General features: G+C 38.7%; 1 long non-coding RNA gene across 1 annotated transcript in view; it reads right to left on the bottom strand.

Moving 5' to 3' along the window:
• Window positions 1–6,852: 6,852 nt before the first annotated feature.
• LOC129056740 (uncharacterized) overlaps window positions 6,853–19,415 on the bottom strand; it is an 86,685-nt gene continuing 74,122 nt past the window's right edge. The window contains exons 3-4 of the long non-coding RNA XR_008521367.1: window positions 8,669–8,895; window positions 6,853–7,064 (exon numbers count right to left, since the gene is read on the bottom strand). This is a non-coding gene — a long non-coding RNA (uncharacterized LOC129056740). The remainder of the gene's footprint in view (window positions 7,065–8,668; window positions 8,896–19,415) is intronic.

Below are 19,415 nucleotides of genomic sequence, written 5' to 3'. Positions count from 1 at the left end.
CGCCATGTTGGTCAGGCTGGTCTCGAACTCGTGACCTTGTGATCTACCTGCATCGGCCTCCCAAAGTGCTGGGATTTACAGGCGTGAGCCACCGCACCTGGCTTAATGTATACATTTTAATGAGCTTGGACATATGCATACATCCATGATACCATCACCACATATAAGACACTAACTCCAAAAAAGAGAAAAATATTATAAATACTGTAAAGCAAAAATAAAAAAAAAAAAGGAAAAAATATATGTTTGAAACACTTTGAGCAACAAAGGACCAACGGCCCTAATGAAAAGGAGCTCTTAAAAATCGTTAAGGAGACTTAAATCTAAGACCTCAAAACTATGAAACTACTACAAGAAAACATTGGGGAAAATCTCCAGGATGTTGGTCTGGGCAAAAATTTCCTGAGTAATATACCCCACAAGCACAGGCACCAAAGCAAAAATAGACAAATGGGATCAGATCAAGTTAAACAGCTTCTGCACAGCAAAGGAAACCATCAACAAAGTGAAGAGACAACCTGCAGAATGGGAGAGAATATTTATAAACTACCCGTCTGACAAGGGATTAATAACCAGAGTATTTAAGGAGCTCAAAGAACTCTAGGAAAAAAACTAATCACCCGATTAAAAAATGGACAAAAGATTTGAATAGATAGTTCTTAAAAAGAAGACATACAAATGACAAACAAGCCTATGAAAAGGTGCTCAACATCACTGATCATCAGTAAAATGCAAATCAAAATTACAACGAGATACTATCTCACCCCAGTTAAAATGGCTTTCATCCAAAAGACAAGCAATAACAAATGCTGGTGAGGAAGTGGAGAAAAGGGAACCCTCGTACACTGTTGCTGGGAATGTAAATTAGTACAACCACTGTGGAGAACAGTTTACAGGTTCTTCAAAAAAGTAAAAATAGAGCTACCACATGATCCAGCGATCTCACAGCCAAAACAAGGGAAATCAGTATATTGAAGAGATACCTGCCCTACCATGTTTATTGCAGCACTATTCATCAAAACCAAGATTTGGAAACAACCTAAGTGTCCATCAACAGATGAACAGATAAAGAAAATGTGTATACCCAATGGAGTACTATTGAGGTATAAAAAGAATGAATCCTGTCATTTGCAATAACATGGATGGAAGTGGAGATCATTGTGTTAAGTGAAACAAGGCAGGCACAGAAAGACGAACATTGCCTGTTCTCACTGATTTGTGGGATCTGAAAGTCAAAACAGTTAAACTCATGGACACAATTGAACTCATGGACGTAGAGAGTAGAAAGATGGTTACCAGAGGCCGGGAAGGGTAGTAGGAGGACGGGGGGAGGTGGAGACAAAAAAAAAAAATAGAAAGAATTAATTAGACCTACTATTTGATAGAACAACGGGATGACTACAGTCAACTTAATTTTTCACTTTTAAATAACTAAAAGAATATATTTGGATTGTTTGTAGAATAAATGCTTGGGGAGCTGGATACCCTATTCTCCACGATGTCATTATTACACATTGCATGCCTGTATCAAAATATGTCATGTACCTCAAAATAAATATATATACCTACTATGTACCCACAAAAATTAAAAATAATTTTTTTTTTTAGAAAATCATTAAGGGAAAACAAAGGGGAACAAAATATGGACAAAGGACCTTACTTACATATGGCTAGTAAATAAATTGTGGAAAAGAAAGCCAGGATTCCCACAATCTGAAAAAGGAGTTAGATATAAGGAAAGGTAAAAGGCTAGCATCTGTTCAGTGGTGTTAGATCAGAGGATCCATATGAACTCATGGTTTTCAATATATTTTCAGGTGACTAGATATAGAAATAAGAAGTGTGTGAGAGTGTGTGTGTGTCTGTGTGTGTGTACATACATTTCTCAGCTCTCTGCTGAAACAGCCTGGAGACTGATTTCCCAGTACCAATGGATACCTCTGCACATGCATCTTGGTCTCCATCTACCATTCTCAAATAAAAGAGACCAGGGCTCCTTAGAGAAATGGGTCATTCCAGGGCTAGAAGAGAGAAAGTATAAGCTGCAAGTACAAAATAAGCCTGAAATCTCTTGTGGTACCAGAAAGTAAGGAAATGCTCTATACATGTGGCCACACCTGTAATTCCAGCACTTTGGGAGGCCAGAATGGGTGGCTCGCTGGAGCCCAGGAGTTCGAGATCAGCCTGGGCAACATGGTAAAACCCCATGTTGTAGAAAAATAAAAAAATTAGCACGGCGTGGTGGTGCATGCCTGTAGTCCCAGCTACTTGAGAGGCTGAGATGGGAGGATCGCTTGACCCTGGGAGGTTGTGTCTGCACCTGAAAGGTTGAGTCTGCACCTCCTAGAGTCAAGTGATCCTCCTATCTCAGCCTCTTGAGTAGGTGGGACTACAGGCATGCACCACCATGGTGACAGAGCAAGACTTTGTCCCAAATAAGTAAGTAAGAGGATCGTGTAAAAGATACAGCAGTCAAAAGACTGGCTAAATCTGGGGCAATCAAAGCCACAAAATAAACAATGATAGTAATTGATTATAACAAGTAGAGTAAAATAAGGATTTCTGAGTCCATGGTGATGCAAGTAATAAGTAAATAAAATGGGAAGAAATAAAAGCTCTTCCTTAAAGTAGTATGTGTTGCCTTCAAATAAAATAGTAAATAAAAGAGCTGACATTTTTGAAGTTATAGATACATCAAACTAACACATAAACTGCAAGCAAATGATGCTGCTAAAGCACTACTCATTTTATTTCTTATTGTTATTTATTTATTTTTTTTGAGACAGGGTCTCATTCTGTCACCCAGGTGGGAGTGCAGTGGTCCAATTACAGCTTACTGAAGCCTCAACCTCCCTGGGCTCAGGTGATTCTCCTGCCTCAGCCTCCCAAGTAGCTGGAACTACAGGCATGTGCCACCATGCCCAGCTAATTTTTGTATTTTTTGTAGAGATGGGGTCTCGCCATGTTGCCCAGGCTGTTCTCAAACTCCTGGGCTCAAGCGATCTGCCCGCCTCTGCCTCCCAAAATGTACAGGCATGAGCCACCACACCCGGCCTACTCATTTTAAGTGATCTTAGTTAGGTTAAACATTGTTGTAAATATTGCATTATTTATGCTTCTAATATATTTAACTAGCTTTCTTCTCTACCAATAATTCTATCATAAACAAGTCCAGAAAATAAACACAAATGGGAGTAAATGTTTCTCTATGTGTATGATTATATGCACTGCTTCATGATCTATATATTTAGTTGTTCTTCTTGGAATTTTCAAACGAGCTTTTAACATCACATTTTGCTTTTAATTATTAATAGCCTATCATAAATGTTGTGATGGGTTTTATATAAAATGTATTATTGTTATTATTTGGCTTCTGCACAGGTTAGTTGAGAGTTTTGTTTCCTCAATGTTAACTGAAAGCGTATTGGAGAAAGGGGGGTGTAAAAAAAGTCTTAAAGTCAGGACATGATGCAACTTCTACCTACCTCATTTGATGTTAACAATTAAAGGATGATTGTGAAATGCATAAATAAGCATTAAGCAATTTATGCTGTAAATAACTGGTTTGAGTGGCCCTGTGCATTAGCAGGATTGCAGAGGCTGACGTTCTGTCAGGGAGAAGAGGGGAAGACTAAGTGATCCCTAAGATAATCTGTACTGTGCATGGTCATTTTGGGAAAACATTTGAAGAGATCATTCTCCAGTAGCGTGTAACATCAGAACTAGAGTTCACCATCTTTCCAGCTTTATTACTAGACATAAACAAATAAACCTTTACTACTAGGACTGGAGAAACATAATTATTTACAGGTGAGGGGGGTAAATATTTTGAGACAGTACATCTATTTTTTCCTTTTTCCTTGTATTTTTCTCTTTCCCTCTTTCCTCACCTAAGACAGAACCAGGTTTGTGCTCCCAGCTTCAGTGGAGGGAGGTGGCAAGGCAGAGAGCTGAACAAGATTGCAAAACTTCTTGGCTTTCATTTCCTAAAGTCTGGAGTAAAGAGAGGATTTGGGTCTAAATAAAGTGTTTTGGCCAAACTTATAAAAGGAAAGGGATTTCTTCCGGGAAAAACCTAGAGATACCCCTAGAAACATGGAGGCCATCAGAACAGAGGGGTATGGTCTCTGTGAGAGAACCTGGCTTCTGGGCAGCCAGTTCTCCCCTTTGCTCCTCCCTATTCCATCTTGCAACAACCGGGTTGGGCATGACAGGGAGGTGTGTTTCTTCAGATGGATGGAGAGCAATCAGAACGATTTCTGCCCCAATCACAGCTTGGCAGCAGCTGAGGACCACTGGGTCCACAGGAATTTTTCCTTTGGTTTGTGGACACCTTCATGGCCACCTGCATGGACTGAGAACCAGATGGGACACCATTCACACTGAAACCTGGCCCTGGGCAAGACTGTGACCCAACTCAGGATAGGGGCCATGGAGGGAAACAGGAAATGATTGAGGGTGTTTCTTGCCAAGTGGGAGAGGGGCTATGAAATAGAAATCAAGATGAATTTTAGGAAATAAAGGAAATTCTATTTTTGCAAACTTGATATAGGGAGCTGTAATGCTGATGTTATTCTATTTTTAAATTAAAAAATTTAAATAAATCACCTTTATAATTTAAAAAGTGGAATCAAAACCATATAAGAAAATTCAAAAATATGGCCACTATTACTACACTGGGGAATTCTGCTAAAATTTAAAGCAGCCAACCTCTGAAGCTCTTAGACACTAGTTTCACCTGAAGCTAAAGGTGTAACTAAGGGTAAGGGAGAGGGAAACTGTACCAGGGGAAACTCCAAGGGGATATGAACGGACTAGGCTTGATCTTTACAGAGATCTGAAAGATGCAAATAACATGTAGAAGGGGCATATAAGATTCTCTGTTGGACCTACCTTGATAGCCTTGGGTTGGGCTGAGCATGGTGGCACATGCCTGTAATCCCAGCACTTTGGAAGGCCGAGGTGGAAGGGCTGCTTGAGGCCAGGAGTTCAAGACCAGCCTGGACAACATGGCGAGACCCTGTCTCTACAAAAAATTTTAAAAATTAGCTGAACATGGTGGTGCACACCTGTAGTCCCAGCTAGTTGGGAGGCTGAGAAGGCAGGATTGTTTGAGCTCAGGAAGTTGAGGCTGTAATAAGCCATGTTTGCACCACTGTCCTCCAGCCTGGGTGACAAACTGAGACCCTGTCTGAAAAAAAATAACTTTAGGTTTTATTAAGGATCCTGTAATTTCTCTTATAAATGACCCATGAAATGGTATTTGAGTCTAAAACATAAAAATAAAAATAAACTTACCATAATCCCTGACTGTCATTTTGGAGTGAATGGATGAGGTTTTCTGATTGGATGGGCTGATCTCAACTGGCTTGAGAAATTAGCAGGTTGATTTTTCTCCTGAGTATACCTGCTTATTTTAGTGTGTCTTAGGCCACCTCATCTGTATGCATATAGGAATCAAATTTTGGTCACATTTCTTGTCTATCTTAGTTTCTGAAGTAAATCGTACAGATATAGATTCTGAAATTTTAAAGAAGTAGAAGAGTTTCCAATTCCTCACACATTGTCAGATTAGTACCTTGATCTATCTTGACGCCTAACCATCATACATAGTGCTCCCAGTGTACAGAAAGAAAATTGTTTCCCCCTCCTGTGTGATATTAAAATGACTCAAACTTTATTAAATCTTTTAAGATCTGAACTCGGGCAATAAAATTTAATCTCACATAGAAACTAAAATGCAGATCTCAATCCTGGGGAAATTTTTAAAAATATTTCATTGGACATTTTACCAGTTGTTAAGTACTTAATGAAAGCTATCTGACAAGATCACAGAGGACCTGATTAGAAGAGGAGAAGAAACACTCTATGGGGCTGGGTGTGGTGGCTCACGCCTGTAATCCCAGCACTTTGAGAGGCTGAGGCGGGCAGATCACCTGAGGTCAGGAGTTCTAGACTAGCTTGGCCAACGTGGTGAAACCTCGTCTCTACTAAAAATACAAAAATTAGCCAGGCATAGTGGTGGGCGCCTGTAATCCCAGCTACTTGGGAGAATGAGGCAGGAGAATCACTTGAACCTAGGAGGCGGAGGTTGCAGTGACCCGAGATTGCATCACTGCATTCCAGCCTGGGTGGCAGAGTGAGACTCTGTCTTAAAAAAAAAAAAAAGAAAAAAAGAAAAAAGAAAAAGAATCACTCTGTGCGGCCGGGTGCGTGGCTCACGCCTGTAATCCCAGCACTTTGGGAGGCCGAGGCAGGCGGATCACGAGGTCAGGAGATCGAGACCATCCTGGCTAACACGGTGAAACCCCGTCTCTACTAAAAATACAAAAAATTAGCCGAGCGTGGTGGTGGGCGCCTGTAGTCCCAGCTACTCAGGAGGCTGAGGCAGGAGAATGAGAATGGCGTGAACCCGGGAGGCGGAGATTGCAGTGAGCTGAGATTGTGCCACTGCACTCCAGCCTGGGCGACACAGCGAGACTCCATCTCAAAAAAAAAAAAGTATAATAAAAAAAAAAAAAAAAAAAGAATCACTCTGTGGCATCCTACTGATCGATCCTACTGCCTCAAGAGGCTTTCCCAATCAGCCCATGAAGGTCTCAACTCTTACAGCTCTCAACTTGCAGAACTATTATTATTGCCAGGAATGCTCACTGCATCATTTAATAACATCGTCATTTACTAGAATGTAGTTCTAGAGGTTGCCTCCTAATCCCTTCTGTGTTAAGGAGCCACGTTTTCATTTCTTTTGTCTCTCTGAAAGCATTTTGTGGGTGCTCAAACAACTACATGTTAAACTGAATGAGTACATTTGGCAGAGAAAGCCAGAGACACAGAATCAATAAAAGATATGCAGATACAGAGAAAGATATTTATTATGAAGAATTCGGTCACTAGATTATGGAGGCTGTCCCATGATCTGCTGTCTGCCGGCTGGAAGCCTAGGAAAGCCAGTGGTGTTGGGTGTGGTTCCAGTGCAAATTTGAAGGCCTGAGAATCAGAGGAGCCAATGGTGTAAGTCCCGGTCCAAGTCTGAAGGTCTGAGAACCAGGATTGCCAACGTCCTGCAGCGGGAGAAAATGGATGTCACAGCTTATGCAGGGAGAACAGTTGCAGTTTCTCTGCCTTTCTGTTCTCTTCATGCCTTCAGTGGATTAGACGATGCCCCGCTGCACAAGTGAGGGCTCTCTCTTTTACTCAGTCTACTGATTCAAATGCTAGGATCTCACTGAAACACCCTTACAGATACATCCAGAAATAGTATTGTGCCAGCTCTCTGGGCATCTCAGCCCAGATAGGTTGACATATAAAATTAACTATCACAATGGGTAAAAAAAACTTCAGGCAGAAATTATGAGAGTCATTTTCAGAACCTTTAGTCTGAGCCAAGTTCTGACGGTCATTTAAAAAACTTTAACAGGTGTAATAATAATCTCCGGCATCTCCGTGGTGTTTCATAGTGTAAAACACACTTTTATATTATTTATGTCATTTACTTTTTTTTTTTTTCTTTGAGACAGGGTCTCACTCTGTCACCCAGGCTGGAGTGGCGGTGGCGCGATCTGGGCTTACTGCAACCTCCACCTCCCGAGGACAAGTGATTTTTCCACCTCAGTCCCCCAAGTAGCTGGGATCACAGGTGCCCACCACTGTGCCAAGCTAATTTTTTATATTTTTTTTGTGGAGACAAGGGTTTGCCATGTTTTCCAGGCTGGTTTCAAACTCCTAGACTCAGGTGATCCACTCACCTCAGCCTCCCAAATCTCTCAAAGAGATTACAGGCATGAGCCACTGTGCCGGCTGCCATTTGACTTTTGATTATACATTTCTGTTTTTTCAAAGTGGAAATAAGTTCAAAGAGGCTGGTTAACTTGCCCAAAGCTGATTTTAACAGGAAGCTAAGTTTGAGCAGAGTAATTTTTTAGTCCAAATATCATTTTACTAGATAATTTTGAAATATTTTGTCCCATTTAGTTGCAGGTTTACACCATACAAACATCAAATGTTACAAGCTGACACTTTAAAAAGTGGATTTGAAAAGCAATTTGGTCTACAAGTAGTACCAAGATTGGTATTTAAACAAAACTTAATTTTCTGTGCAGGTCCTTTTGTCAGTCAAGGTAGAATTACTTCTCAGGATGAACTGGTGTATCCCTTGATTTTATTGAAAAATATGGGCTCACGCCTGTAATCCCAGCACTTTGGAAGGCCAAGGCAGACAGATGGCTTGAGCCTAGGAGTTCGAGGCCAGTCTGGAAAACATGGTGAAATCTCATCTCTACAAAAAATACAAAAAATTAGCTGAGTGTGGTGTACACCTGTAATCCCAGCAATCTGAGAGGTCAAGGCAAGCAGATCACTTAAAGTCAGGAGTTCGAGACCAGCCTAGCCAACACGGTGAAACTCCATCTCTACTAAAAATACAAAAATTAGCCAAGTATGGTGGCATGCCTGTAGTCCCAGCTACTTGGGTAGCTGAGGCAGGAGAATCGCTTGAACTCGGGAGGCAGACGTTGCAGTGAGCTGAGATTGTGCCACTGCACTCTAGCCTGGGTGACAGAGTGAGACCTTGTCTCAAATAAAATAAAATAAAATAAAATAAAATAAAATAAAATAAAATAAAATAAAAAATTCACAAAAAAGGAAAAAGAAAGAATATGAACCCCACCATTTGCTTCATCTTCATGTATTTGACTGGAACCTCCTTCGATCAGTGATACTTCATATCTGCATCTATTAACAGGTGAATAATCAAAGGTGAAGCAATCCATGCATTCTGATTTTTAATGTAGGTTTTATTCAGAGTTCATTCTAAGAATGTGACATCCTTGAGCACTATTTTGATTCAATGCAGACTGATGCCTCTGGGCTGTTTTTTAGTATCATGAAATTGACCTGTTTGGAAGAACACAAGAAGCAGCTTTAAAAAATCAATATCTATGTATGCTGTATGGATATTGAGGTCTTTGTGTACCATGTCATTAAAAAATCCCTACACAAGTATACTGAGTAATTTCTTTCAGAACTTAGTGCTATGAAATTTTTTCTTGGCCTGAGAAACTCAAGTTTTTTTCTTTTGTACAATGAAGACTATGTAACTGACTTTTCTTTTCAACTACGTTTTCCAGGAAACTCAAAGCAAAATTTATTTCCTACCTGTAGCCAATTATGTCAGACTGTATTACTTGAGTGTTTGTCAGATTGGTTTTGTGTGTGTGTGTGTACAGTTTAATTTTTCTGGTTCTGATTATTTTAACTGACAAATAATAATTGTACATATTTACAAGGCATATAGTGATAGATACATATAATGTATAATGATCAGATCAGGGTAATTAGCATATCCATCATCTCAAACATCTATCGTTTCTTCGTGTGGGAATGTTCAATATTCTCCTTCTAGCTATTTAAAACTATATTATTGTTAATTGTAGTCTTCCTAAAGTGATGTAGAACCCTATAACTTATTCCTCCTATCTAGCTGTAATTTTATATTCTCTAACAAATTGACTACCACATTTTATGTGTAGCCTAAAATCACCCTCAAATTTTTTATAATTTCAAAGCACGGGAAAAATAAATAAACAAAGAGTAATGTGAAATGTTTTGAAATAGTTTATGTTGAAATATCATAGGCTGATTTACTTATATCTGTTGAAAAAGAGGCCCTAAATTGCTTGTAAAAGTCAGTGGAAAAAAGGATCTTAGGGAATAGCCACAAACTCCCAAAAGTACAAAAACAACTATTGTTAAGGATAAGTGATGTCTTAAGTGGGTGAATGCAGTCACTGTTCCTTTCTTGGATTTAGGAGTTTCCATTGCTTACCATTCCCCCTAGGTCTAGCTTCTGAGCATGGTCCTTCTAGAGTTTCAAAATTTTTGCCAACAAGGCTGTTGGAAGCAGGGCTATGAGCAGTATTTAATTTGTAACATCCAGGAACTTGGCTGCCAAACTCTGTTACAAGTAAACGTCAGGGAAAGTTTGTGCTTTGGGGAGGGGCTTCTGTTTTTGATGCTTTCAGACAATTGGATGCAAGTTCAAGGTCTGATACTCTCTTTTCTACTGACAGAAAAAAACTACGTCACACCTGTATTAAAACACCTGTAGTTTTAGTATTAGTTGGATTCATATTGCTATGTTTATAACATATTAAAACGAATCTTCCTAGAGAAGGCTTAGAGAAAACTATGATTAAAATATTTATACGACAAGTATTCGTAGACATATTTGCTGGTTGGTAAACTCATTCATTCATTCAAGATATATTTATTGAGAACACAATTTGTACAAGCATTTTGTACCCTACTTTCAGCACAAAAACAATGAATATAAACAAACTAATATAAGAAAAAACTTCCAAGGAAGGTATTAAGAACCTGTGTTTTTCTATAAACAAATATACTTTCACAAAAGTTTTGCGTCCAAACATAAATATCTCTAATGAGATTGACGGGGGACATTTATTACTTCAATTAGTCAACTCCTAGCTATTTATTGGATGATTTGTCAGGTCCCTTATAATTTTTCTTTTTCTTCTTGCTGATAGACCAACTAACATTTTCTTCTTTTTAAAAAGTGGATAATGGCTGGGCGCGGTGGCTCATGCCTATAATCTCAGCACTTTGGGAGGCTAAGGTGGGCAGATCACCTGAGGTCAGGAGTTCAAGACCAGCCTGGCCAACATGGTGAAACCCTGTCTCTACTAAAAATACAAAAATTAGCCAGGCTTCGTGGCATGCGCCTGTAATCCCAGCTCTTCTGGAGGCTGACGTGGGAGAATCGCTTGAACCTGGGAGGTGGAGGTTGCAGTGAGCCAAGATCGCACCCCCTGCACTCCACGCTGGGCAACAGAGTGAGACTCCATCTCAAAAATAAATAAATAAATAAATAAATAAATAAATTTTTAAAAAGTAGATATGTTTCCTTATAAAATATTTAAAATATTCACAAGAATAAACAATAAAATGTACATCATCCACAACCCTACATCCCATATATATAAATATGGCTAATATTCTGCAATATTACTTTCTAATATTTTGTGTATTTACATATTTTGTTCATTGGAGATTATTTTATATCTTGCTTTTTTCTCCTATAATTATTTTATGAATATTTCTGTTATTAAAAATTCTTTTAAAAATGCTTCTAAAGAGATACTAGTATTCTGTCAAGTGATTATATCATAAATTCATCTGAATAATAAATATGTAGATTATTTCACTTTTGACTACTATTAAAAAATACTGTTAAACTTTAAAAATTATTTCAGCATTTGATTTCCCAGAACAGCACAAACAGTATGCAAATAAATGACATTGGCATTTGATATAATAATTGCTGAATTTAGACATCTCTCTTTTTACCTGTACCAAGAACTTTGATCCCTGACAGGACTAATATTGTATGGATTTAAAATTCTAATTTTCTGAAAAGGTACCTTAATGTAACAAATCAACATTTATTTATGGATGGAGAAAACAATATTCCTAACATCAGCAACCTCATCTCTTTCTTAAAAATCTGACATTTCCACGTCAGCACAAGGTATAAGCATCCAGAGGACATGGATGTGGTGAGAAAACAAGTTATCTAGGTCAAAATTACTTTATTATTCATCTGCAAAATGGAGTATAAGCAAATTTAAAAACAAAAACAAAATTACTTTATTCTTTTTGCTTAAGCTTTCCTTTTCCCCTAAACTTGTCACTTTATTATTCTCTATTTTCTATTTTTTTCTATAACATGCACCTCTATAATCCAACATGATAAAGTTGGAAGTTTATATTATCATTCAAGAAACAAATTTGCAACATAAGGAGGTGAAATTGGTGTATAGATACAATGCTAAACTGTATAATTGTGTCAACCACATGTGAACCTGAACAAGTCAACGAACTCGTGTTGCCAAAGAATTTCTCACATCTTCATAGGAACTTATAAAGTGGTCCTTCACACAGGCATTGGTAAATATTTCATGACAAAAACACCAAAAACAATTGCAACAAAAGCCAAAATTGACAAATGGAATCTAATTAAACTAAACTTCTGCACAGCAAAAGAAACTATCATCTGAGCAGGCAACCTATAGAATGGAAGAAAATTTTTGCTAACTATACATACGACAAAGGTTTAATATCCAAAATCTATAAGGAACTTAAATAAATTTACAAGAAACAAACAACCCCATCAAAAATTGGGCAAAGATATGAACAGATGAACAGACACTTCTAAAAAGAAGACATTTAGGTGGCCAACAAACATATGATAAAAAGCTCAACATCACTGAGTATTACAGAAATGCAAATCAAAACCATAATAAGATACCATCTCACGCCAATCAGAATGGCAATTATTAAAAAGTCAAGAAACAACAGATACCAGCGAGGCTGTGGAGAAACAGAAAAATTTTTACACTGTTGGTGGAAATGTAATGTTCAACCATTGTGGAAGACAATGCTGCAATTCCTCAAGGATCTAGATCCAGAAATACCATTTGACCCAGCAATCCCATTATTGGGGATATACCCAAAGGAATATAAATCATTCTACTATAAATACACATGCACGAGTATGTTTATTGCAGCACTATTTACAACGGCAAAGACATGGAACCAACCCAAATGCCCATCAATGACAGACTGGATAAAGAAAATGTGGTACATATACACCATGGAATACTATGCAGCCATAAAAAGGAATGGGATCATATCCTTTGCAGGGACATGGATGAAGCTGGAAGCCATCATCCTTAGCAAACTACCACAGGAACAGAAAACCAAACACCCCCTGTTCTCACTCATAAGTGGGAGGTGAACAATGAGAACACATGGACACAGGGAGGGGAACAACACACACCGGGCCTGTCAGAGGTTGGGAGCAAGGGGTGGGAGAGCATTAGGACAAATAACTAATGCATGCAGGGCTTAAAGCCTAGATGATGGGTTGATAGGTGCAGCAAACCACCATGGCACACATATACCTATGTAACAAACCTGCATGTTCTGCACATGTAACCTGAAACTTAAAGTAAAATAAAAAAATAAAGTAGTCCTTCAAGCTTCAAAGATGATGAATATATATAATATATAATATAAATTTGATGAATGTATATAATATGTATTTGATGAACATATATAATATGTATTTGATGAATGTGTATAATGTATATAATATAGATGCTATATATATATATATTCATTTAATAAAGACCGCTCCATCGAATAAGACAATGTCTATTTCAGCTGACTTTAGTGACTCCATACAAATATTCCAAAGGGCAATGACTTGCAAAAATTGTTTCTCGTGTGAATTGAAAGCCTAGATACTCTTCAAAGCCAAGATTTTTCCATTAGTTGTGAAATAGATGTGTCTCACAGAAACTATTAGCAGAGCAGCTGATCAGTAACAAAAATTGATCTATTTGCTGCTAAGGACGGCAATTGTAAGTTAAAAGTCTCCACCCAAAGAATGGATTTATTATCTTCTAGTTTCATATAGAGAACTCAGAGATTGTACTTACCTTTCCCATTGAAAAAAAAAAACTCTAAAAGCAATGAATGTTCATTAATTAACTAGAAAGCAGGATTTGAGGCTACTGCTCTTGAAGAGTAAATTAACTAGGGGGTGAAGGGGATATTAGAACACAGCCTCCTAATTGCCATATGATTGAAGTGCTGCCGCCTCTCATACTGAACACATTGTGCTACCATGTGTGCTGGGAGCCACAGATATTGATACATAGGTGTGGGCAACAGACTTTTTTCTTTTGGGGGCTATAAATGTTCATCAGAAACCAGAAAGCACATCCTCAGTGTTTAAACCAAAGGGTCTCAACAATGCTTGCATGTAAGAAGTTCCTGGAGAGGTTTTTAAAACACCAAGGATTGGGCTCCACATCAGACCAAATAAATCAGAACTTTAAATAAGAACTTCTGGGAGCAAGGCCTGAATATGGTGTATTTTGGCTTAAGCCAGTGAATCTCTAACAAGCGTGCATCAGAATCGCTGGGAGGGCTTGTTAAAACACAGATTGCTACTAAACATCTAACAGAGCTTTTGCATAGGATGGGTGCTCTAAAAATATTCTCTAAATAAATATTGCTAGATTTGCGTTTTAAAAGAACAAGCTTCTATAGCAGGGTTGATTAATTGGTGTCCATAGATGGGCTCAGTAGTCCTTGAGCTTCTGAAGTTGTAATATCTCATGGAATATGCATTCAGAAGACAGTTCCTCACTTTCATCAGATTCTTAAGGGAGGGCCTATGACCTAGAAATGTTACAAACCACTCTTATGGGAATTAAATTTTTTTCATTTAGATTTTTGTCTTCATTAACAGAGTGAAGAATTTAAATAGTTGTCTGTTTCCACCAAAAAAAATGTTCTGGGATATTGACAAGCACAAAATGCATTTAATTTTTTAAAATATAAGTCAGCCACTAAATACACTGGTCTCTTCATCTAAGAGCCTTTTTGCAAATGAAGACCCATTATTTGAGAAATGCGTCCATGCTTGTTTTATTTTGAACTGAATTTATTGCAGTTTGAAAATAAAGAATAAGACTGTCAGCTTCTCTAAAGCAGGGACCTTGCCCTGTCATCTTTGTGTTCCAGGACCTGCCCAGGAGAGGCACACAACGAGTAGTTGAAAGTTGAATTATATTGAAGCTATACATTACTCAATTCTGAAAAAGAATTCAAGGAATATTAATAAAATATCGTATTTATGGTGTTCTGTAGTTATGAGCTTTAAAGTTTTTGTTGTTGTTGTTTTGTTTTGTTTTTGAGACAGGGTCTCACCCTGTTGTCCAGGCTGGAGTGCAGTGATATGATTTCAGCTCACTGCAGCTTCAACCTCCCAGGCTCAAGCCATGCTGCCATCTCAGCCTCCTCAAGTAGCTGAGATTACAGGCTTACACCACAATGCCTGGCTAATTTTTAAAATTTTTTATATGTTGCCCAGGCTTGTCTTGAACTCCTGGGATCAAGCGATCCTCCCACCTGGGCCTCCCAAAATGCTGGGATTACAGGTGTAAGCCACCACACTTGGCCTACGTTTTTAAAAATTATTTTCCAAAGAAATATGTTTTTACTTTTTTATTTGTTTCAGCCAATTCTTGCTCTTCAAGACTCAAACATTCACCTTCTTCACGACAAAATCTTTTTGTTAAATGCAATCCCCTTTGCAAGTGTATAAAAATTATTTTTTAAAAAAATGTTTTAAAAGTTAAACTTGGTTCATAAACTAATACCTTCATTATATTACTGTTGAATACATACATTAATGCTACAGTGTTATGTCGTATAAAATGGAATGGTAAGTATTATAATTATAATTAAGAATGGAGTTGTGATACTCAGGAGAGAAGCCCCCAACCAATGGCCATCACCCCCAATACAGTTATTTTTTTTTCTTTTTCTCTGCCAGATACTTTCCAAATTCACATACCACTTAATTTGGAGAAATTATCTCCTGAATGCTCTATTCCATTTAGGGTCCAGGGAAGGTTGTATTGATCACTGTCGGCCCAACAGCACCTGTTCCCCAGGGCACCAGGCAAAATAGCAGTAAGCTGCATCTCTCTTTCTCTCTATCTCTGTCTCTGTCCCTCTTTCTCTCTAGATGTGTAGAAGGAAGTGAACTTTCAGAGTTTTAAATTTATGAATAAACTTTTTTCTCATAAATGGACCATTCTCTACATAGATTTCAGTGACTTCTTCTTAGCTTTACAATGTGTCATGAACATTTTTCTATGTTAATAAAGATCTGCCTTATCCTTTTGAATGACTGCAGAATATTGCCTTGTATGGATGAATGATAGTTTTTTTTTTAACCAGCCCACTGTTGATGAGCATTTAGAGTGTTTCCACTTTTTCCCTGTGATAAACACAGCAGTGAACGTTCATGTAAGTATAGCTTTGTGCCTGTATCTTAGTATAATGTACCTCTCATTAAAGTTTGATAAGTTGACCTCCAGCCCCAGCAGTCAAAAATCCTGGATATGATCCATGTCTCTCATCCAATAGCCATAGCAACTTGGGGAAATTACTCAAGTTCTCTTTTTTTGTGAGTTGGAAATGCCAATCTTTTCCTTGCCCCTCTCACATAGTTGATGGAAAGAGGAAGCAATAGACGTGAATATGCTTTGAAAACTGGGAAGCCCCGTGCAAATGCCAAATGGTGTTATGCCATCGGCATTCAATTGTTCTGTATTCTCTTTCTAATACACTGTATGCATTAGTTTTTGCTCACAATGGCCAATTCAATCCTTTGCGCTCAGTAGATTCTCATTAAATGAAAGTAAATTCTCATTAAATGAAAGGCTGTGAAGGAACCCTACCAGTGTGTCTTAGATTTTGGTCTGTGGACCACCTGCCAATGAGTCGGTGCACTAGTTTTAAGGCATATTCTTGTTGGGGGAGGAGGAGAAAGGGAAAGGGCCCTGATTCCGTCGTTTTTCAAACTTCCCAAGTGACTTTGACACAGATGAAAATTTGAGAACTACTGAACCGGACTGACATTGTCATTGCTCATCCTCATTTAAAGCTCCCTGGTAGCAAAAGGTAACACTACCTTCTTGTCTTGAGAATAAGCAAGTTTAAGACAGGAAACTCTCCCCCACTCATTCTCCAGACATGAATCTCATCATCGTATCCTCAGAGATCTATCTCAGCGTAGTCAGTCTGCCCAAATGAATGGTAATTTTCTTACAAATCCATTTCCCAAGAGGCGCGTCAGCTTTCTCGCCAAGTTTTAGGGTTGTGTGGATGTCTAGATTTGGCTGAAAAAAAAAATCACATGCCACGGCTGCTAACAGTCAGGCTGAATGCGGGCTGTGCCAAATGCCCCTGTGGAAATAAGAAACTAGGCCAGCCCTTTCTGGGTAAAGAGAACATGAAATGCACAGCGAATGCAGTTTCTTTTCATGTAGTTCTTACTGTGTTAATATTCGAGACTATTTTAGATAGTAGAAAATGCAGGGAAAATAAGAGAGGGAGGATACCTTAAAAATGTTAAACATGGCACACATGTTCAACAACTTTGACATTACTTTCTCATATAATGTGGTACATAATTACATCAGAGGATGTAAAATAAGAGAACTTCTCCAGAGATCAGGTAATAAGAAGAGCTCATATTGAGAGAGCTTGCCTGGTGTCAAAGCTGTGTAAAGTATGAGATATTTTACATATATTATCTCATTAAACCTCATTAATTTGCCAGTCAATACAAAGTTTTAAATAAAATTAAATGTAGAATAAAGTCAAGAAAACATGAACAAGTAGTCCAGATACTTTGAGCCAACCAGTGAAGCCAGAAATCCTGGTTTGTTCTAAAGGTTATTAAGTTCAGCTTCTGTGACATCATTTTCCTGGCAAATTTGTTGAATAAGGTTATGGTTTGGTGAGCTACCAGGTGAAACTGGTTAGGGAGATGCAAGGCAGTCCTCTTGGGAAAGAAAAACAAACAAGTTTGGAACATCTAGTGCTGTTTGGTATTTTCACCTATGACGCTGAGGACAGACACTCAACCATTCCCCCGTCAGAATCGAGAAGCTTAGATGTCAGTTAACATTTTAAAATACTCCTGTTTGCACAGCTTAAAATATAACACCTCCTGTAGAAGGCAAATTCCCTGTCTCATAAGAGCTTCCAATCTGTTATTGGAAGGAGTACGAATCCCCACAAATTTTAATTTATAAACATGTATATGTTAATAATAAAAAAAAGTTCAATTCCTACAGATTAATAAGTAGGAATTAAAATACAAAAGCCAAAGAAAATGAGACTCATTGGGCCAATCAAAGAATCCTGTACTTGGAGTCATCCCAGCTCCAAGGGAGGATTTAGTGGAAGAGGAAGGAGCCGTGGAAAGCATCCGAGATCACTCGTGGGCTAAAGAAGAGCAAAAGAGAAGGAACAATTAAGACCCTGGTTAGTAGCCTTGTCCAGGCCACATCAGACTTTGCCCAGATCTGCATGTAGGGGTTCAGCGATGCCTGAATATCCAAGTTTTCTCTCTGCATCTCAAGCCTCCTAGGACCACCCTCTTCCTTTCCCCTTTTTCTGAATTTCTCCAGGCTAACTTCAGCTCCTTCAACATTGGACACTGGTGGAGTCACCAGCGGGATGTAGGGCTCCAGGCTTCTCAGAATCCTATATTCTACTTCATTCTGAGCTCTGAGCCTCCCAGGTCTGAGTGTGTGGGGGGCCCAGCTGTGCACTGATGCTCTCTAAGGAGACAGAGGTTGCTCATTCCAGTAGCCTACAATAATTGTCAAGTGCTTGATTCCAGCAGTGGCCGAGAAGTGCTCCTGCCTATTCATAACAATGGTGATAATAACACGAAGCAATAACATTCTCACATAGCTCCCATAATGCAGATAGTGGGCTAAGTGATTCATGACAAGGATCATGGTATCAAGGGCAGGCAAGGGTCTGTAATTTGTCTTCTTTGCTGACACCTGTTGCTGATGTTAATTGTTCCTTTACTCCCTTATTGACTGCTTCTGCTGTGCCCCTCTGCTCCTGGGCGGCCAGACGTGCAAAGCTCTCTCCTATCCTCCCGCATGACCTTAGGGATTCTCCAGGTCCACTTGCCCACTCAGCTGCATCTCCTTTAGGAGTAAGAGAAAAACCCAAACCCTTTCTTATCACATCCTTCATACTTCTCAGCTCTATGGTTTGGGCGTAAATTAATCTGTGAGATCTCCAAGTTTTGCTTGTGATAACTGAAGATAAGATTTTAGACTTCCAAAAACCAATTATGAAATTTGCCAACCAGTCCGGGCGTGGTGTCTCATGCCTGTAATCCCAGCACTTTGGGAGGCCAAGGCAGGCGGATTGCTTGAATTCAGAAGTCCAAGACCAATCTGAGCAATGTGGTGAAATTCTATCTCTACAAAAAATACAAGAAACTATCCGAGTGTGGAGGCCCTCAGCTGTAGTCCCAGCTACTCGGGAGGCTGAGGCAAGAGGATCACCTGAATGTGGGAGGTTAAGGCTGTAGTGAGCCATGATCGTGCCACTGTACTCTAGCCTGGACAACAGAGTGAGAACCTGTCTCGAAAAGAAAAGAAATTAACCAAACAAATTTCTTGGCACCCTCAAACATCTGGCTCTTGGAATAAAAAATCATGTTTTGAAGATTAACATATCCCGAATTTGACTCTCTTCTCTTTTATCTTGAGAGCAGTCCATTCGCTAAGCCATGTTTGCTGCCAGAACAAAGCAAGAATAATGAGTACTGAGAAATGCTGACAGGTAGAGGGCAAAATTTCAGCTTAATATCTCCGGTTACCATCCTGGTACACAAGAAAGAAGCAAAATATCCTGGTACACAAGAAAGAAGCAAAATAGGGAATTCAAAACTTAGGTATTTTTTAAAGCAGAATAATGAGGAGAAAAGAAAT

Source organism: Pongo abelii, chromosome 5 (assembly GCF_028885655.2).
Source record: "Pongo abelii isolate AG06213 chromosome 5, NHGRI_mPonAbe1-v2.0_pri, whole genome shotgun sequence".
Classification (NCBI taxonomy): Eukaryota; Metazoa; Chordata; class Mammalia; order Primates; family Hominidae; genus Pongo; species Pongo abelii.
The sequence above is the reverse complement of the archived record's forward strand: the minus strand, read 5'-3'. Positions and strand labels throughout refer to the sequence as shown.